Here is an 18433-nt window from a genome sequence, read left to right on the forward strand (position 1 = left end):
CTTTTCAGAAACAGTTTTTCTGGAAGCGATTATCTCCGATTACCCCACAAGTACCTGACGCTACGTTTTAGCAATGAATGCTCGATTTATCCTCTGAATAGGGAGGGCATGCCTCTTCTCAGCCTAAACGCAGGGGGTTTCATGATATTCTGCATCCTTTCCTTCCAAATCCTTACCTCACACAAGCACTACTGGTTTGCTTGCTGCCACCACCACATATATAGTAGAGAGCGAGCTCTGAGAAGCATCCTGGAGAGCTCAGAAGTTTACCCTTCTCGAGGGTAAACGCTGTATGAACATCCATATCATGTCAACCCCTATTCTGTGGATCTTGGATGCTTTTTAAAAGGCAGCCCGGAGGCAGGAAGTCCTATTGGTATGTTACCATTTCGGTGCTAATGGATGATCTGTCTGAAAAGAACAAAGCTGCTGCTTTGGTTTTGGTCTCGAGACTGACCACAAATGTTCATGTCCCAAGCCTGCTGGATTTTATTTGACTGCTTTAGTAACAAAAATACTTTTATTACAGCAATGCCAAGAAGCCAGACTGAAACCATACTGTACTCAAGACACTGCACTGAGAGAAGAGCACAAAAAGGCAGAAAAAGAGAGAGGTGAAGTGAATTACCATTTGGTAAAGCAATGAGCGAAAAAGCGCAAGGCTGGTCAGCAGAGCCATTAAAAGCACTGACAGCTTTTCCCTGATGTGATTGTTCTCTGCCAGAGCCACTAACAAAGTGATGTTTTTCTGGGCCTCACCTCGCTTAACAACCTGCCTTCTTTATTCTTCTGCCTCCATGGGAAGAACGGACAATCAAGATTTCTATAGGATGAAGGAAGTTGAGAAAAGCTTTCAACTGGGAGTGGGGAAAAGAGAAAGCGACAAAGCCCACTTAGCTAAGAGGGCTGCAGACAGAAGGAGTTTGGAAAGCCCCATATGCTCTCCCCTCTCCCCTTTCTGTAGCTCCATCTGTCCCACACCCTCCCTTCTGCAGCGAGGCCATGCCAATGTCATTTTGGGGCTGGAGCAGGGCAGACATCCCCAGAGCTGCACAAGAGCAGAGGGACACTAAACGATGCTAAGGAGAATGTGAGCAGGGGTATTCTGGAGTTGGGGAAATGGAAAAAGATCCACACTATCAGGAAGATTTTGGGGTGAATCTCTGTAAGATGATCTTGTCTGGGAAATTCTGGCAGTATAACCCCAGGCATTTTATGCTTTACATTTCAGAGAGCTGGCAAGAGGAAAAGCCCTGCAGCGTGTGTGTGCCTGTGGCAATTTCAAAAGTCAAGTGGTCAGCTCAAACGGAGCTCACAGCTTTTGGGCCCCTCATCAAATCAGTGTGGGAGGTCTGATGGAGGGATCTGACATGTGGCTGTGCTCCCAGGTCGCCTCTCAGAGCGCCCACTTGTACAGTCGCCCATATGTTACGCCCAGACTGCACTGAGATGGATGTACTCGGGCGTGGGGATCAGGCTTCTGCCTGAACACAGCAGGTAGCAGGGGTACCTCTACCTGCCACAACACTGGCTATAAGCAACTTCGTAATTTCAGACTTTGAGCACTAGAAAAAGCACAATAAGCTCTTATTCCTTATGTAAGAATTTTTGAAAAAGCATTTTAAGCAACAAGGCAAATTTGATAGAAGTTTGATGGAGACATCTTTTCCCAAACCCGTAGAGCCCTCCATAGCAATCGGAACGGGATATTCCTCTGTGTTCTCATTGCTTTGGACAACGCTGGGCAGGGCATCTGCCGAGCAGTTTCCTACACAGCACCCTTGTCTCCATGGGGGACAAGCACCAGGGGCAGCTAACAATGCAGGGAGAAGATCTGAAGGAGGTCAGCAGGACACCGCAGGATTACATTATTATGCCAGCTCAGTCATTCAGCTGAACACATGTTAAATTCAGCAGCTGGCTTGTGGCCAACCTTCTCTTTCTCCTCAAGTCTGAATAGCCACCAGCGGGCTCACACACGGTCACCCCTGCACCAGACAGGCTGGCTGGTGCTGTCTGTGCGTGCTGCTGGGGCTTCCTCTGCACTGCACAGCCCTCACCTCACGGTGACATCTGCTGAGGAGCAGGGTGGGCAGCTCCCGAGGGGGCTGCTCCTGCACTCTCCTACATGAGAACAGGAGGTTTTCCTCCGACTACACTGGAGAGGGGATCGGGCCCCCCTTGCTGAACAAGCGCCTACCAATTAGTGACACTTGCTGATCCTATCTGTGGAGAATCATTATGAAAAATGCAAAGCATTATGCAGCCACTATTAATCTTCTGCCTTTGTTGCATTTGCTCATGGTTTATGGCCCTCCAAGGAGGATAAATGATCAAGGCATGTACTCACATTGTTATTTGCCTATTTGTCTGTGCAACAATACACGTGCTCAGCACTAAGTAGAAGTTATTTTTCATAGGGAATGCAGCTTTAAGGCTTTTCAAGGTCAGAAGGCTTTGAGAGAAAAAAAAACAAACACAAAAACCTGCAAGTGACTCAGGCTCATTTGCTGCCATCTCTTCCTTTTAAAGTTACAACCCACATAAGACCATAAGTGAGCTAAGACTCAAGGAGGAATGGCCACAGAAGCTCTTGTGTGTTTTTGGCTTTTGCTAGAGTACAGCATGGCACACAGATGTGTCAGTATGACAGATAAGGTCACTGCTGCCAAATGACAATTCTTGTTTCAATGTATAGGTGGAAGACGTGGTTCCTCCCTGCACTTGTGATGCTAAAATCTCCCCTCTCTTTTCTGCTCTCCTCTCTGGCTTATATAGCTCATTGTGAGCAAGAACATTTCGGTCCAGTTTTGCTTATGGTAGCAGGGATACATTTCTCCAGCCCAAGTTCTGGCAAATTCAAGCGATCATACATTTACAGTGATGCTTAACTAGTCTGCAGGCACTCACAGATAGCACTAAGAAATGTTCTTTGGCACTGTATAGCTCTGTGTAAGAATGGCCATCTCCATTACGAACACAAAGTACTTAAAATAATATTATTTCAAACCTGGGAAAGCAAAAGCAATACAAATATTTTAATAGCTGGTACAAAAACTAAGTTCTAGCTAAAATGATCAGATTTCCACGTTTACTTTGAAAACATACAGATGTAAGTATAAGCTTTTTGTAAGTTTTTACTCAGAATATAGAAATGTGGTATTTTAGTAGGGATGGCACTCTGCAGTCTGAAAGACTAGAAAGATAAGAAGCAGTATTTTAATCAAATAGTTACATGGCAAAGCACAGCATTTGTCCCTTTCTTACTCAGAGAAACTGAGAGGCTGAACCTGGTCCAAAGCCAACTGGGTCAATGCAAGTCTTCCCAGTGACTTCCACAGCTTTTGGGTCTGGCCTGCTCTCCTCAAAGGACTATAAATACAAAACATGGCTTCAGCACCATGTCACACAAAACAGGCAAGGAAAATGCGTTGCCAAAGTAGATATCAGATAATGTCAAACATCTGCTGCTCGAATCCCCCAAACAATGCTCCATTCATGCAGAGGGTAGTATCAAATATTTATAAAACACACAGTCGCAGAGGAACTCAGATTCACACCTCCTGATTATCTTTTGTTCTTGTATTTCTTCTTCTCTGTTTTAAGTCAACCAAAAATAGCAAGAGAAATCTGAGAAGACGACTTTTCCCCAGACACTTGTTAAAAGTATTCTTTAGAATAGTTTTGTTTCCAGAAAACTATTCAGATTGTTCACATTTGCATGTATCAGATTCACTGAGTCACTTCCACTGGTGGATCTAGCAGTCATTAAGTTAGAGCAATCTCATCTCAGTAACACTAGATGTGCAAAGAGCAAAGCTGTTTAGGCATTTGACGATAAATATTCAGACATCATGGAGGACAGAAGAATATTTCCAAACTACTTAATGATATGATTCAATGCACTTTGCAGCTGAAAAATGACCACTGTTTGAATAGCAAGTGGTTTTCAGGATATTATCAATGTTATGCCATAAAGACTGTATTACTAACAGTAAATGTTTTGACATAGAACCATGCATTTATATATAAATCAATCAGACACTACACTCTCAATTATCCATACTGCTAATGGTTCAATCTTCTTAATTGTTGTGAATGGTACCTTGATCAAGTGTTTTGTCTTTTATAAATCAGAACAGTTCATTTAATACTTCCTTGGGCAGATTCATTTAGCCCAGTGGAAACGCGAAGATGTGAAAAGAGTAGAATTTGGCCTGTAATGTTCAGAAATGAAGGATGTATCTTAACTGAAAGCGTTCCCTCCTCCTTCATTGATGGCAGGTGCTGGCACTGACACTATGTCTATTCCGACTCCATGGATACTTACAAGCTCCAAATTTTAGTTTATGTTGTTTGTTACAAAGGTGTAAGGCAAGAAAATCTGCCAAACAGTTTTACTTACTCTTTGAAAATTACAGTGCTAACACCACATAGCATTTTAGAATCTTTTTTCTTTAAATATAAAAATATATTTCTTATTTCATTAATTGTTGTTAGCGTTTTTGATATTCTGAGTTACCTACGCTTTCTCCTGTTAGCTTACCTATAGCTTCTGTTCTTCTGGACACACATGGAGAAAGGCTATTGCTTCCATGCCCTGATGACATGTTATCTTTGCTTCCAGAGATGACAACTGCCTTGACCTTTCTACCTGACACTTTGCATTGCACTGCAAGGTCATATAATTTGCTGTCCACTATCATTTTTGGACTGCACATCTCTTTCCCTTCATTCCACTGAATCTCTGAGTCTGGAGCTACTTTTTCTCCCAGATACCCTCCCTGGCTTTTATCCAAGCAGATTCTTATTCAGTGGCTTGTGGTTCCTAATTCTGCTACCTATATGTGCTGCTGTATCTTTCCTTCATCTTGAGTAGCATCCATATCAAGTCCACTCTGGCATTGTATTCATGCTATCAAGCTCTTTTTCAGATTAGTATAAAACATGTTAGGCAAGAATAATTACAAACTCGAAAACATTTTAAAATTAAATTATGAGTAAGACTTCACCAGAAAACACATCAATATCGAGCCAGGTCTTCTTCATCCACAATAACCCAGTTTTCAAGCCAGGATTCATTCTTAAAGCCCAATATAAAGCATGTGATTACGATTCTGCTGTGTATGACATGCTTCAAGGTACCTGCTTGAATTATCTCAAGTGGAAACCTCTGCTATATGAAAAGGAGAGATCACTACCGCTTTTCCAACAGGGGCCTTAGACAAGAAGAACACTACTTAAGGGACACTTTACAGGTTCTTTTCTGGAGTAGGAGCGACACCTCCACTGGAGTGATGGCTCCAGCTGGCCAGATTGCACTAACAGTTGCCATGGCAAGAGCCATGCGCCCTTGCATATAGGCACAGTCCTCTCCTGGGACACATGTGAACTACCCTGAACATGTTGAACACGCACCCAGATTATGGTAAAGGAAATCCTACACAGTAACAGTTCAAACAGTGTCAGACCTACTACACATTTGCAGAACACCTTGCAGTGGGTCTGCACGTACACTTGTTTTCATTTGGAAAACCCCAAAGGAAGTTTGTTTCCCCATGCAAGAGCTTTTTTTGGAGAGGATTTTACACCAACCCATCTCTGTTCCTTACACTTCCCTAGCAGAACATGTGCTGGTGCCTGTTACTGCAGAAAGGACTGGGTGCCTATGCTGGTATCAGACCAAAGGAAAATACAGAAGGGAAGAGGAGGCTGCTGGGTCTCAGACCTCCAACTGGTTTTGGAGGGTGGGTAATTGTCAGCTGTGGCTGACCTTTGTGGTCATCTCTGTGCTGATGCTTCACTTTAAAAAAAAAAGCACAGCCTGCTCCTAAGTGCTGCCTTCTGTGCTGATCTGCAGTGTTTTTCCGTGGTCTTACTAGAGCTTGAAATTAGATCTACCAGACAGGAACTGCCAGGACTTTCAAATTCTGGTATTTCTAAGACATTCAGAAAATGCTAGGCATGTCTCTCACCTACCTCATACATGCTAGAGGTCAGAAGAAAACCTCAGAAAAGCATGACAATTCGGAACCAAGAAATAAAAGCTGTTGGACAGTGGAATTTTATTACAGTAATGAAAGTTATCTGACAGGAATAAATGAACCTCTAACAGCATTCTCATGTACAAACACACTTTGAAGCATAACCAGCAGAGGGAAAAGAGAGCAACAAAAATTCCTTTCTCAAAGGCTCCTGTTATATCTTAACTTTTATAACTTAAAACCCATACTAAAAAGCAAGACAGACAGTGGTCCTGCATGATACCTTGCAGAGCTGCCAGCACAAACCTTGTCTCCTGGTCATTCTTCCGCTGCAGCACACAAGCAGCCCAGTGCCTCAGAGAGTACCAAAGCCATCTGTTTCTGCATATTAGAGAGTCCCTCACATAGAAGGCCTCTGGTGACAGCAAGTGGCAACTGGAGATGTGACCCTGGAGATGGCCTCCAACTGGATTTGACTCCATTCACCACAACTCTTTGGGCCCAGCTATCCAGCCAGTTTTTAACCCAACAACATTTACATTGTATTCACCTGAAAGCACCCTAACAGGCTTTGAAATGAGGAGACTGTTCCTCTGAGAGGAGTTGTGTGCCTACTGCTGAAACAGCAGGTTTCAGCACACGATACACACAATGCATTGCCAGGTGACAGTTAGCAATGCCTGCCAGATGGGCCCTAAATTCTGCACTTCATGCACTTGATTCCAACCCCAAAATTTAGAGGCCCAGATGGTCCTCTGGGTTATCTTCATCTGGAATCACGAAGTATTCAGATGTGGCAGGTGTTGCTGGTCAGATCCACTCTTATTTCACACCCACTGCCCTGTCTCTGAATTTCTCTGCTTTGCCCTGTGCGTGGAATCAGCCTCCTTCTTGCCTGGGCTCCTTCTCTCCTGCATACCTAAATCAGAGCCTGGGTCCACAGACATCATTCCTGAGGCATGCTTTTCTCTGCACTGTCGCTGTTGGCACCTACAGAAACTACAAGGTGATGTACACTTTTTCTCTTGTGAATAAAACCTGTAAGTCTCTCCATGTGCTAAAGCATCTCATTTAGTTTGCCTCTAGCTCTTCAGCATTAGGTGTGACATAGCAATTAATTCATCCTTTATTTTTCTCTGCACTGATAGCTATACCATATTGAAGTTTGTATCTGAGCAGAGCTAGTAATTCATCAGCACTCAAGTATCTCTATGTACAATGTGCTCATTTTGCTATAATGTGTTTTTTTTAATCTTGCTGACAATTGAAATGTTGATATTGTTAAGGTTAATGGCCCACTGATAAATACCAGAAAACACTTTAACCCTCAAATAGTTTTTAATCATGGCTGTTGCGAAGTGTGACAAGAATGCTCTGTGCCTAAATAGGCTTTAGAAGCAGTACTTTCTGAATATCTGAAGTTCCCTTTTACTACCAAAGTGGTTTATCTTGACAGTTACTAGGCTTGCCTTTGTGCCAGATTCTCTCAGTTTTATTATACTGAGTTTGTGTATGAGCTGGCTAGCTTTTCTTTTGCACTTCTTAACGGTCTGCATTGTGTGTTATATGTGCTGAGATGCCTTCGATCTGTACCTTACATATGATGAAATCAATTCAATCAGTAAGCAAGCTAATGGAAAGAACTGAAAGCCTGTGAGAGTTTTACTGGGGTACAGTCAACTAAAAGGTACTCTATCAGAGAGAGTACATTCAACTACAGTGACGGGGTCATAAGAAGGCTAGAAAAACACTGATTTTCACATTTTAACTGTACATATTTTAACACTAGGTTGCTTGTGGAGAGGTATTTGCATTATGCTAAGAAAAAGGCATGCCCAGTTAATTCATGTAATCGCTAAGCCAGCATGCAGAGAGGGATGGAGAAGTAGTTTCCATTTTTAATTCACATTGTTTTTTGCTGGACTTCTTCCAAGCATTGAACCAGCAAAAGAAATATGATGCACTTTACATTGTGTCCTCAGAGATACTGCCCCAGCTCTCTTTAGCCAAAGAATGTCAATATAGCTTCATTGGAGCCAAAGCAGCACGTGTCTGTCAGCTGACAATCTGACCATAAACAGAGATTTCTGACTGCATAAGCTCTGTGAAAAAGACAGCAGAGTTGTATATCACAGTACGCACAGTATGAATTGAGGGGAATGCAAAAAGCAAATTCCCATTCAAAGCAAACAGTATTTTGCAGCAGTGAATGGGTTCAAGTAGGGAAAAAGAATCCAAGATAGGCAAGTCTCACAAATTACGTTTGTTATCTACATGAGAAAAAAAAAGCCTTTTGCTTTGTCATTTACTGCCCTTGATTTGTCCTGTTAATTCCAAAAAAGAGTGACTGTAAAAACAGCCAGTACTTACAAGCACTTTTAGATGAACTGAGTGTTTCAGAGCACGTTAGCCAAACCCCACTCCAATCCACGCTCACCTCACACTGAAGCCAAGCAACTGAGCCAAAGAACAGTGCTGGGAAGGCCAGTGATCTAATGGAAATGCCAGAGATGTATTACCTCTGCAAGTAAGAGGCTCAGTGAGAAATGACTCTTTGCTATTTGCATTATGAAGTATAGCTCCTCTGGAAAAGTCAAGGTAGCCATTTTCCCTACAGAGTCTAGCTGATACTTCTTCTCTCTGTTCTGAAACAGCCTGTGCTACTCATGCCAGCGAGAGAGCTCCAGAAACTGTCCACTTCTGTCTCTGGAATTAACAAGGACTGGACCTGTAGAGCCAAGGCTCAACCTAGCAACCTGCACTGCTCAAGTGCAAGTTATAGGAAGAACATGAGGCCCTAGGAACTGCCCTCCTGGAGACCTGATGGCTCACCCAACCCATGATGCTGTCTCAGATAGTGGTGACAGGATAAGCTATTTAAAGAGGGCGCGTGAGCCTAGTCGTTCTCTGCACCCCATTTGCTTTGTACTCCACCAAAGCTGTTGCATCAAGGGTGTTACAAGTTACTTCCTTGCCCAGTCCGCTTGGTATCCATCTATGAAACCTTGGCCTGTGAATTTGTCTAATCCCTTTTTGACCCTGCTTGTACTTTCTAATTCTACAAACTCCTGTGGCAGCAAGCTCCAGAAATATACCACCAGTGTAAAGAAGCACTTTATCTATTTTAAACTTTTCCTACTAGCTTCACTGATGTCTGTGAACACTTGAAGGGTTTCAAACAGTAGCCCCTGCTGCCTCACAAGATAACAATAAAAATATGTGGTCCCTATGCCAGAAAGTGAGAGTCCTACAGAATGGCTTATAAGTCTCCAGAAACAAAGAAATAAACACGCTTGCAGACTGATTTAGTTCTAAAGCACACTACTAACATTATGTTGGTTTAGCCCACATAGCAGCACCCAACACATAGGAAAAATTAAAACAGCTCATTTCATATATACATACCCACATGCACCAGATGTTCTATGTTTTTAGCTTATCTGCAGGTGTGTGTAAAAGCAGTTTTGGGACTCATTGATTTTGGAGTTCTGCTAACTGTCTTAAGCTTGTATAACTCCAAAAAAGATATAGTCCTAAGAGCCCTACTGCTAACAAGTTAAGCATTCTGCAGGAGCTGGCTTTTGGTTTGGCTACATTTAGTTCAAACTGTGTTATTCTCTGCTAATTAAACTTTTGAAAAGGAACACAGCTGACAAGAAGTTGCAAGTAATTTGCTCTGTCCTTGACATTACTCAGAAGTCTCAAAGCAGAGGCCACAGAAGTCCAAGGATACTAACCTCCAAGAGACGAAGCAACAGTCCTTAATTAGCGTCTTACCTCTGATGTTGCTGTGAGGCATGAGCTGTAGAGATATCAAAGATGTCCAAAACACAGATGATTCTGTTGGTAAGCAATCAGTTCAGACACACTGTGGCTGCTGAATCCCTAGATGCAAAAAAGAAATGGAAGAAATTCTGAGTATAGCTTGGAGACACAGATGCAGAGACTTGGCATTTGCCCTGTGGAATTCTTGGATGCACTTGAAAGGTTCCTCAAGGATGAAAGTGCAGTCTTTGTTTGTTTTGTGCCTGGAATGAACTGACACCATCATATTATCTCAGATTCATTGGCAAATAGTCTCTTCCAATGGCTGCAACTGTTATTAGATTACAAAATATGCAAAACGACAGATGGCTGCTAAATTTGTTGCCAAATGATTAACTGCATGTTAATGATGCAGGAGTTTAAGAACAAATTTTAAGGGAAGCATCAGGTATGAAGGAATATCTTAAAACTGGAAAACTGCTCCCATCTTCATGCCAACGGAGACCAGGCTTGTTAGCCAAGGAGACAAATATTTTCTAAGTTGTGAGCAACACATAAATTTCCCCTGCTCAGAGCAGGAATTAATAATTCAGGAACACTTCACTCTGTCCCCAAACTTCAGTGGAAGTCTTTGAACTTTTTCTTTAAGCAACAAGACTTGCTCCCATCCCTCACTCCACCTAAAACTACCCTCCAGTAGAGATTGTCTAATGCAGTGCTTGTGGTGACTCAGAGACACCCATACCAGTTTTACCACATTTTGTGCATTAGTACTGTTGATCTGACTGTTTTTACAACAATCTCCTTCACACACAAAGAATACGCTGAATTATTCTGCTCATGTGACTGTCAAGCGGCCCAAATGCTTAGCAATCCCTTGTATGATGAGGAGTCTTGATCTAGCTACTGGCCTGAAGTATACAGAAGAAAAACACGAGCTCTCACTTGGCTTTACAGGATTTGGTTACGTTCGTTTTGGGACATGTCACTATGGTCTTGTTCCTTTTAGACACCAAGGCTGCTCGAGAGAGACATGACAGAACATCTGCGGTGCTTGCAGCTCTCGCTCCCTGAAGTACCAGACCAAGAAAAACAGCCTGGCAATGAAATCAGCTACCTACAAGGTAACACACAGCAATTTGTCTTTACAGGCTCTTTTTGCTGCTGTTTAAGTAAAATGGTTGAGAATCCTCACAAAGACACTCCTACTTTTTTTTTTTTTTTGAATGGTGTTGGGGTGAATATACAGATGAGGAGCTGAGAAACTTCCTGTCTCATCTCAGCACGCTGCATTCCTGAAATCACCTTCAGTTCCCAATTACACAAATTCCTGCTTAGCACCTTAGCGAGACTGATGTGCATTAGGCTCTCCTAATCTTGTCCTGCAGTTCTGAAACAGAAAGAGCTTCCTCCTTGCTTCTGGAAGTGCTCAGTGAAATGGCCTCTGCCACTACACGCAGAGTTGTATCATACATCATCTGCTTTGTTTCCACTGCTGCTTTCTGGAGAACCCAACTGCCTGCAGTTATGGGACGGAAAGAAAGCCATGAAGTGTAGAAGACAGACAGTTAAATTTCTGGTTGGGAAGAGGTGGGACTGATCCCACAGCAAACACTGGCTACTGTCTTATTTTTCAAGAGCTTGGAAAACTGGGGAAAAAAAATCTACAGAGAAAAAAGTCTGTACATCAATTGTAACTGTGGTAATGGATCACAAGCGGCCTTTGGCATTCAGCTGAAACTTGTCACCCTGAGGCCAGTGAGATGGAGCAGTGATGTCCAGCCACAAAACAGACCAAGAGAGGCCAATAGGCATGAAACAGGGAGCCCCAGGAATCCAAAATGGTAGAAGTCCAACAACTTCACAACTCCAGGTACAAGCAGGCTGGACGTCCTGCTAAAAAGTCATCATACGCATGGGCTTCATCTCTTTAAATATATCTTTCTACATCAAATGGCACTTGTAATTCGTCTGTGCCATTTCGTATTGCATTAGTCTGTATCACACCATTTGGCAGTAAAATGATATGCCATGACATATGATACATAATCTGTGGCATGTCACAACCTACATTTACAGCATTTAGTACATTTGATTTAAATGTATGACCATCTTGTCCATCTTTTTCACACTTCGTTTTATCACAGCTGATGAGAGCAGCATATGGACAACTGACGTGATAATCAGGATCTACAAGTAGAGGAAGAATGACAGTCTAGTTCCAGTGGCTTATTACTAGCAGCATTGTTTCACTTACCCTTGCATACTTCCAATTTCCCTCTGTGTCTGTGAAGCGTCCCCTCTTGTTATAATACCAGTTAATGCCATTAAGCCTGGATAGTCGCTTGCTAAGTCTTGAATAAATCAAAGGAATAATACTGAATTTTATTAAAACTGTTCACCTTCTTCATTTCGTCTCTTGCTTCTTGCTTTCTCAAGGATATCCCAAGGAATTTGATTGTTTGCTTCCTGCCAGATAAAGTCTTTTCTTTCAGGCCTGGATTATATCCAGTTTAAGATCCAGTATATGATGTAAGAGCTTCTGTTATATCTATATATATGATGATGACATATCTACTTTGGTGAAGTCTTTCTCATCTAAGGTACGACATTTCAGGACAGTCAGACACTATGTACTGTAATAGCACTCTGAAATCTCTCCTTGGCACTTATCAGATCAATATCAGTAACTGGAAAGAAACTGGTTTGGAGCAAAACACGAGGATACAAACTTGTCATGATGCTGATAAGCCTTCAAGGAGAAGCACACTGCCAAGGTAGTGAAGAGACATGAAAGAGCTCAGACAATAAAGCACCATTTCCCAATCACCTCAAATTCAAGTGCTTCACTTCCAGCACACCTGTTCTTCGAGACTAATCTGTTCTTGGATGAAAAATTGCACAGAATTACAATTAAAAAAAAAATCTACATCACTCAGAGTCACACTCACAATCGATCACAATGGACAACCAATAAATGTAATATATTGCACCTTCGGTAGAAGACAGAGTAAAGTTAATGAAGATGCCCAGACTGGGCACTCATATGCAATCATAAAAAATGTAGACAATCTCTCCTGATAAAAACCAAACTTTGTACAGAATTGTATATGGCCATGCAGGAGCAGTTTCTGTGCAGTTTCTGTGCTACAATATAGCAATTTAACTGCACACAGCAGCTTTGCTTGGCAGTTTATGGAGAATCTATAAGGGAGCACAATATCCAAATAACATGTCAGTGGGGATTTAGGTGGGCACAGTGCAGTAACTGGAATTGGATTTGGGATGCTCTCGCAGCCTCACTCAAGATCAATTACAAGGCCCTTTGGAATTACACCTGATCAAAATCTTGGTTCGTCCCTCCCCACGCAGAGGTAGCTCCCAGGAGCGGATGCTGCAGGACTAGGGATGAAGCAGCTGCAGTCCCTGCTCTCCTTTGACCTAGCTAAAGCACCTGCAGGGTGCGGGCACAGCTGAGCACCTGGTGGCAGCCGGGGGCTGCCTGCACCAAGCCCGGCACCCATACTCCTGCCAGGGGCACAGGCAGGCAGGGTGACCAACGGGGATGTCTGGTTCCGCACTTTCTCTTTAAAATCTCAGCAATAAAACAATTCTTAGCTTCAGATAATGTCTTTGACTCTCTGTTTCTTTAAACAACCTTTTCATGTACACACAGTTTACGTTATCCTTCCTTCTCTCCCCAACTTAACAGGCTGTGCTAAAAGGTTGAAACGACCTCCCCAAAGGTCTTTTGCCATTTAAGAATTAATTAGCATTCAAGAAAGGACTCAGTGAAGTCCATCAAGCGTACCCGCACGTCAGATGTGCCGATCATCTGTGTTGGGGATGAACATGTATGACATCTGATGTCTTCAGTCTATTTCTCAAATTCATTTCAAAGAGCACATCAGCAAATACTCAAACAAGCACCACAAAGAAAGCATGAGAAGAAACAAAACACAACCAGTGCTTGGGCAGCAGCTCAAAGATGTGCTGAAGGAGCTCACGTAGCCAAAAGAGTTAAGTGACCCCATTCCTTTCCGGACCCATAAAATGTGCTCACTCACTCTTCTAACACCCGTATCTGGCAGAGTTCTCACCCCAGTACGTTTAAAAGCATTGAACCTCTGTTTTGTGAGAGGGAGCCATCACTCAAGCCCACTTCTTTACGACTGCAGTCTTACAGTTTTTGCAGTAAGTGGGTCTCTGTGAATGCTGTGGCACCAGGCATTTGTGGAGATGCTCTCAGGGAACTCCCCAGGAAGAGTGTCTGTCAGAGACATACACCACTGAATGGAAAACATCCGCTAACTTGGCTTTGCATTTCTTTAATATCACATATTCTATACTTCAAGCCATTTCTTTGGGATTTTTTCCACTGAACCTTTTATTCACTTTCATTTTATTGTTTGATGTTCACAGGCAAGTCTCTCACTAAAGGTTCACTAAATTAAAAATTGGAACATTCTTCTGACCCAAGTGGAGTTTACTAGGTTAATTTTCATCCGTGTCAAGATGTTATAGCCTCTTGAATCAACAGAAGTGTTTTGTGCCTACTGCTTATTTCAGAGTTAAAGAAAAACCTGCAAGGTTAATGAGTAACAGGAAGCAATTCATTAAAGTTTTGATAATGTAATGTTTCACAGCAATTTCATTTCATCATAAATTTTACAACCCAAAGGAAAAAATGAATCCTTGAAAAAATCTATGCCTAATGTAAAAGACAGACAAGCAGAGAGGACTTCACAGGACTTCTAAGAATTTTGGCAGCATTAACACTGGTTATGGAATTGAGGCCTTTATTCAGAAGTGCTTATTTCTTGAATTGCTTTCTTAAATGCAGCTTTTACAGATAGTATTTCACAGACATACAAGTTTTGTTGTCTTCCCTTCACAAATTCAGTTCTGTGACAATACATGAAACTTATCTCCAGGTGTTCTGAGTAACTTACTCTGTGTCTTGAGAACGAAATCTTGCCCGACAGTGAAAGTTTCTATACCACGATGTATAGCACATATACCTTCTGACACACAGGGCACTGGGCACTGGCCACTCTAGGAGACACAATGCCAGACCAGGTAGACATAGCGTCTGCTCTGCTGAGGTGTTTTCTCCAGCACCAAGAAGCAAGAATGAATTTCTGCAAAGCCCTGTAGTGGACTCGACAATGAGTCCAAATGGTTTTGCTTTCCTTTCCTAATCAAAATCATTAAGTTTAAATTAACTTCCCAAGCTGAAAATCCAGACACTGGCCTTTTTAAGCGAACTAGGATTATCAACTAGAACAATAAAATTTTGGCTCCTAGTTTTTTCATCTCCCAGTTCCAGGAGTTGCTCGGAAGACTAAAAGAAACGTCTTTCTTGACCTGTGAACAACAGTAAAAATACGAACGTAACAAGAAAATTTGACAGATGAGAGCTCTTGCAATAGCTGTTGAAAGCTAAGGCCCCCAGCACAATTCTACTGAATGTGCAGCTTTACTATAGTTACAGATTAGAACAACAAATTTATTTATTTATGTGGTGATTATTGTGCATTTAATGCATTGGTAACTGGCACTTAAATTCTGGAATAACAGCTTAAATCCAGCCATTACATTCATTTTAATTAAATGTTTCCAAGTATTTTTTGCTATACTACGCAGACAGCCACTGCTAATGACCAGCTCCGTGTAGTCTCCATGTAACATTATTTCCCCTGGTAAGACCCTCACTGCTTTGCCTGCCCTGGTTTGGGGAGGGTGACAGTGCGTTAGGCTTTATGCACAGTGCCTAATTATCCTGCTGCTGAGGAAAGACATGTCATTCCTCACACTGTCACTACTCATCGTTCAGCACTGCAGGGATCAGGATCACGTACTGCAGGGAGACAAAGCAAGGGAGGATGGAGCACAGTTTTCTGCATCACTGCTGTAGTCCTCAGCACCTCTGCTCCCTACGGACATTTCTTGCTATCTGATAGGTTTGAACAAAGCTCTCAAGTGTTTACACAAACTTAAAGTATACATCCAATTTCCAGAAGCTCTGGATTCGGCCTATGCTTTCAAAAAAGCCATTGGCACACCTACAGGTAGAGGCACTCCCATCCCCTGCTCAGACGCTCACACTGGAATTGCCAGAGCAACTGCAGCCCCCGCCACCTTTCCTCCTCCCCAGCCACCCCATCGATCCCCCCCCAGAGGTACGCGAGGGAGCCGACTCAGCAAAACAGCTCTTGAAGGCTTTTTACAGGCTGCTGGCACAGCACCTCTCCAATGACAGGCACTTTGCAGAACAGAATCACCCTCGTCACTGAGTATCACCAAGACTGGTCCCCTTCTTCTGCAGACATCTACATCGAGCGATAGCGTTCACAAAGAGACCTCTTCCCACTACACAGCTACAGCCCCTCTTTAGTCCTACAGAAGCTGTCCCCAAACTCACTGCATTTAGAGTGGAAACTTCCCCCTGCTCTCCAGCACTGACATTTGTTACTACCCATTAGTTTCTGCCCCTACCTAGGGAAGGCTAGGTTTGGATGGTTAAGAAGAACTTCCAAAAGGTGGTTTAGAAGAACTTCCTAACATTTCTTTGCCTATGTCACCTCTGGTACTATGTAATTTTGTTGCAGGTTGGGTTCCAGCTGCAGTTCACCCAGTGTACTTGCTAGTAATCTTTTTTAATAAAATAAGATACAAAGATTATATTATTCTACAGTGTGCTTGGTGTTAGAGAAGAGGAAGGCTGAAGTACCAGTAGGGACGTGCGGGGAGAAAGAATATTATGGGTGATGAGATAATCCCAAATTTTTCTCAAGAACAGTTAAAGAAGATTTTGGAAGGAGTTTCACAGCATCTGACTTGATAAAGCTCTCCGCAAACTTGACAAATAAAATTCCATCAAAACTAGTTGAGAAATGCTGTTTTCACATGCTTAAAACACTCATCTCTGGAACAGAGGGACTATTAGTGGGAGAGTCGTTTGTCTGCAGCTGCCAGAAAAGCCAGGAAGCGGAGAGAAATGGCATTCCCTGCTGCTAATGGATGGGAGAGCCTCCTTGGGTACTGGGAGAATGGGAGGAAGATGAACTCTTTGCTTGCATAAATGAGCAGCTACACCAACAGCTACCATAACGTGTCAGAGAAGTCAACAGGAGCTCAGAATTCCCACTTCCCAAACCACATATTGAGCAGCTCCTGCTGAAACAATCATGAATTCTTGGGTGCTCAGCACTTTTGAAGAGCAGGACTCCTGTCTGGGAACAGATGAAGGGTGCTGGCACGAACATGGTGGCACAGCAGCAAGCACACCACTGCTTACCCGCTCCCGTTCAGGCACCAGCCCCTGTTCAGCACATGCTCCCGAGCGTGGCATTTCCTATGGCTACCTTCAAGACAGACTCCTCTGAATCCTGACGTGACATCCTGCAGAAGAGGGTTGCCCCCTGCCCAGCTATACCGATCTATCTGGTGCAAGGCAGTAGCTTTGCCTACAAACCCTGCTGCCCAGCATCTCTCCACACCCCATGTACGGAGCCCAGGCACCTTGCTTGCGTGCTGCTGCTGCACCCCAGGTTTATGGTGTTCAGCTCCCCTGCACGGATTCTGCCATGAGCACCACAAATACAGTACCGGGGTACTGAGCTGTGAAGACACTGGCCTTGACCTTCTGCTTTAAAAGAGGAATATTTCACATGAGCCGATGGAAGTGAGCAATTTCAGCCACTATGGATTTGTTGTATTACTTTCTTCCAAAACATGGTGACACAGAAGCTGCATGCTAGAAAAAAAAAAACAACCAACCCCCCCTCCCCCCATTTCTAATTGATTCAGTTTCACATCCACTGTGATGAACACTCTGAGGTTCACCTTTTGGAAAACCAGAAATTACTTTTTGGAAAGCTGAAAGGACCTCAAGAAGATGGGAGATGGACTGAAGTTTTTACCTGTCTTTAAATCACTTGTGACTTACGAAAGAGAAATGATTTGTTCCAAACTCTTATGGGTAGGAAGCCTGAAGGGCTGACTTTAATTTATGTGCAATTTCTTGTAATAATCTAATTTAGATGTCAGACAAAGTTCTGGGTTATTACTTTTCACAGAGAAATTACAATGTATTTTCTTCTTTAATTATTTTGATGGCGTTAAGAAAGAATACTTTTAATAAACTTTTCTTATCTGAACTATAACACTTGAACTAACATAATATGTTCATTCGCTGTCAAAATATTTTCTGTAGACATATTCACAATAATACAACAATTCTGATAAAGAGAAACCTGCTCCTGGGTTCATTTTGCATCTGGCTATATTTGCATATTTTATTCAACAGTATGAATTGGACAACAAAACCTTTGCAGCATTAACAAGTGTGCTATGGTTTTATTTAGAAGTTCACATTTTAGGCAAAATATTACCACCTTTTTGGGAGACGTCACAACATATTCCCATGTATTTCAATGAAGATTACGAGACAGAGCTGCACAGATATTCTGTCCCTCAAAGCATATCCTTGACTGTAAGGAGACAGCGCTAGCCACTGCTTTCATACTGAACATAAAATGTCAAATTTGTCAAATACACTTTGTAGAACTGATTGCACCGGGAAGCATGTGCTACAACATTAACACCTGCATTTTTGTGGAAACACTGCAGTATTTCAGCATAAATGAAAGTTTATAGCCTTGTTTTCACACATCTACTAG

The 18433-nt window shown here is 42.6% G+C and overlaps 1 long non-coding RNA gene across 1 annotated transcript; it reads left to right on the forward strand.

Moving 5' to 3' along the window:
- Positions 1-298: 298 nt before the first annotated feature.
- Positions 299-2432, forward strand: LOC121074900. Its single transcript, XR_005822605.1, has 2 exons — positions 299-614; positions 725-2432. It is a non-coding gene; the product is annotated as an uncharacterized LOC121074900 (long non-coding RNA).
- Positions 2433-18433: the final 16001 nt, after the last annotated feature.

Source organism: Cygnus olor, chromosome 9 (assembly GCF_009769625.2).
Source record: "Cygnus olor isolate bCygOlo1 chromosome 9, bCygOlo1.pri.v2, whole genome shotgun sequence".
NCBI lineage: Eukaryota > Metazoa > Chordata > Aves > Anseriformes > Anatidae > Cygnus > Cygnus olor.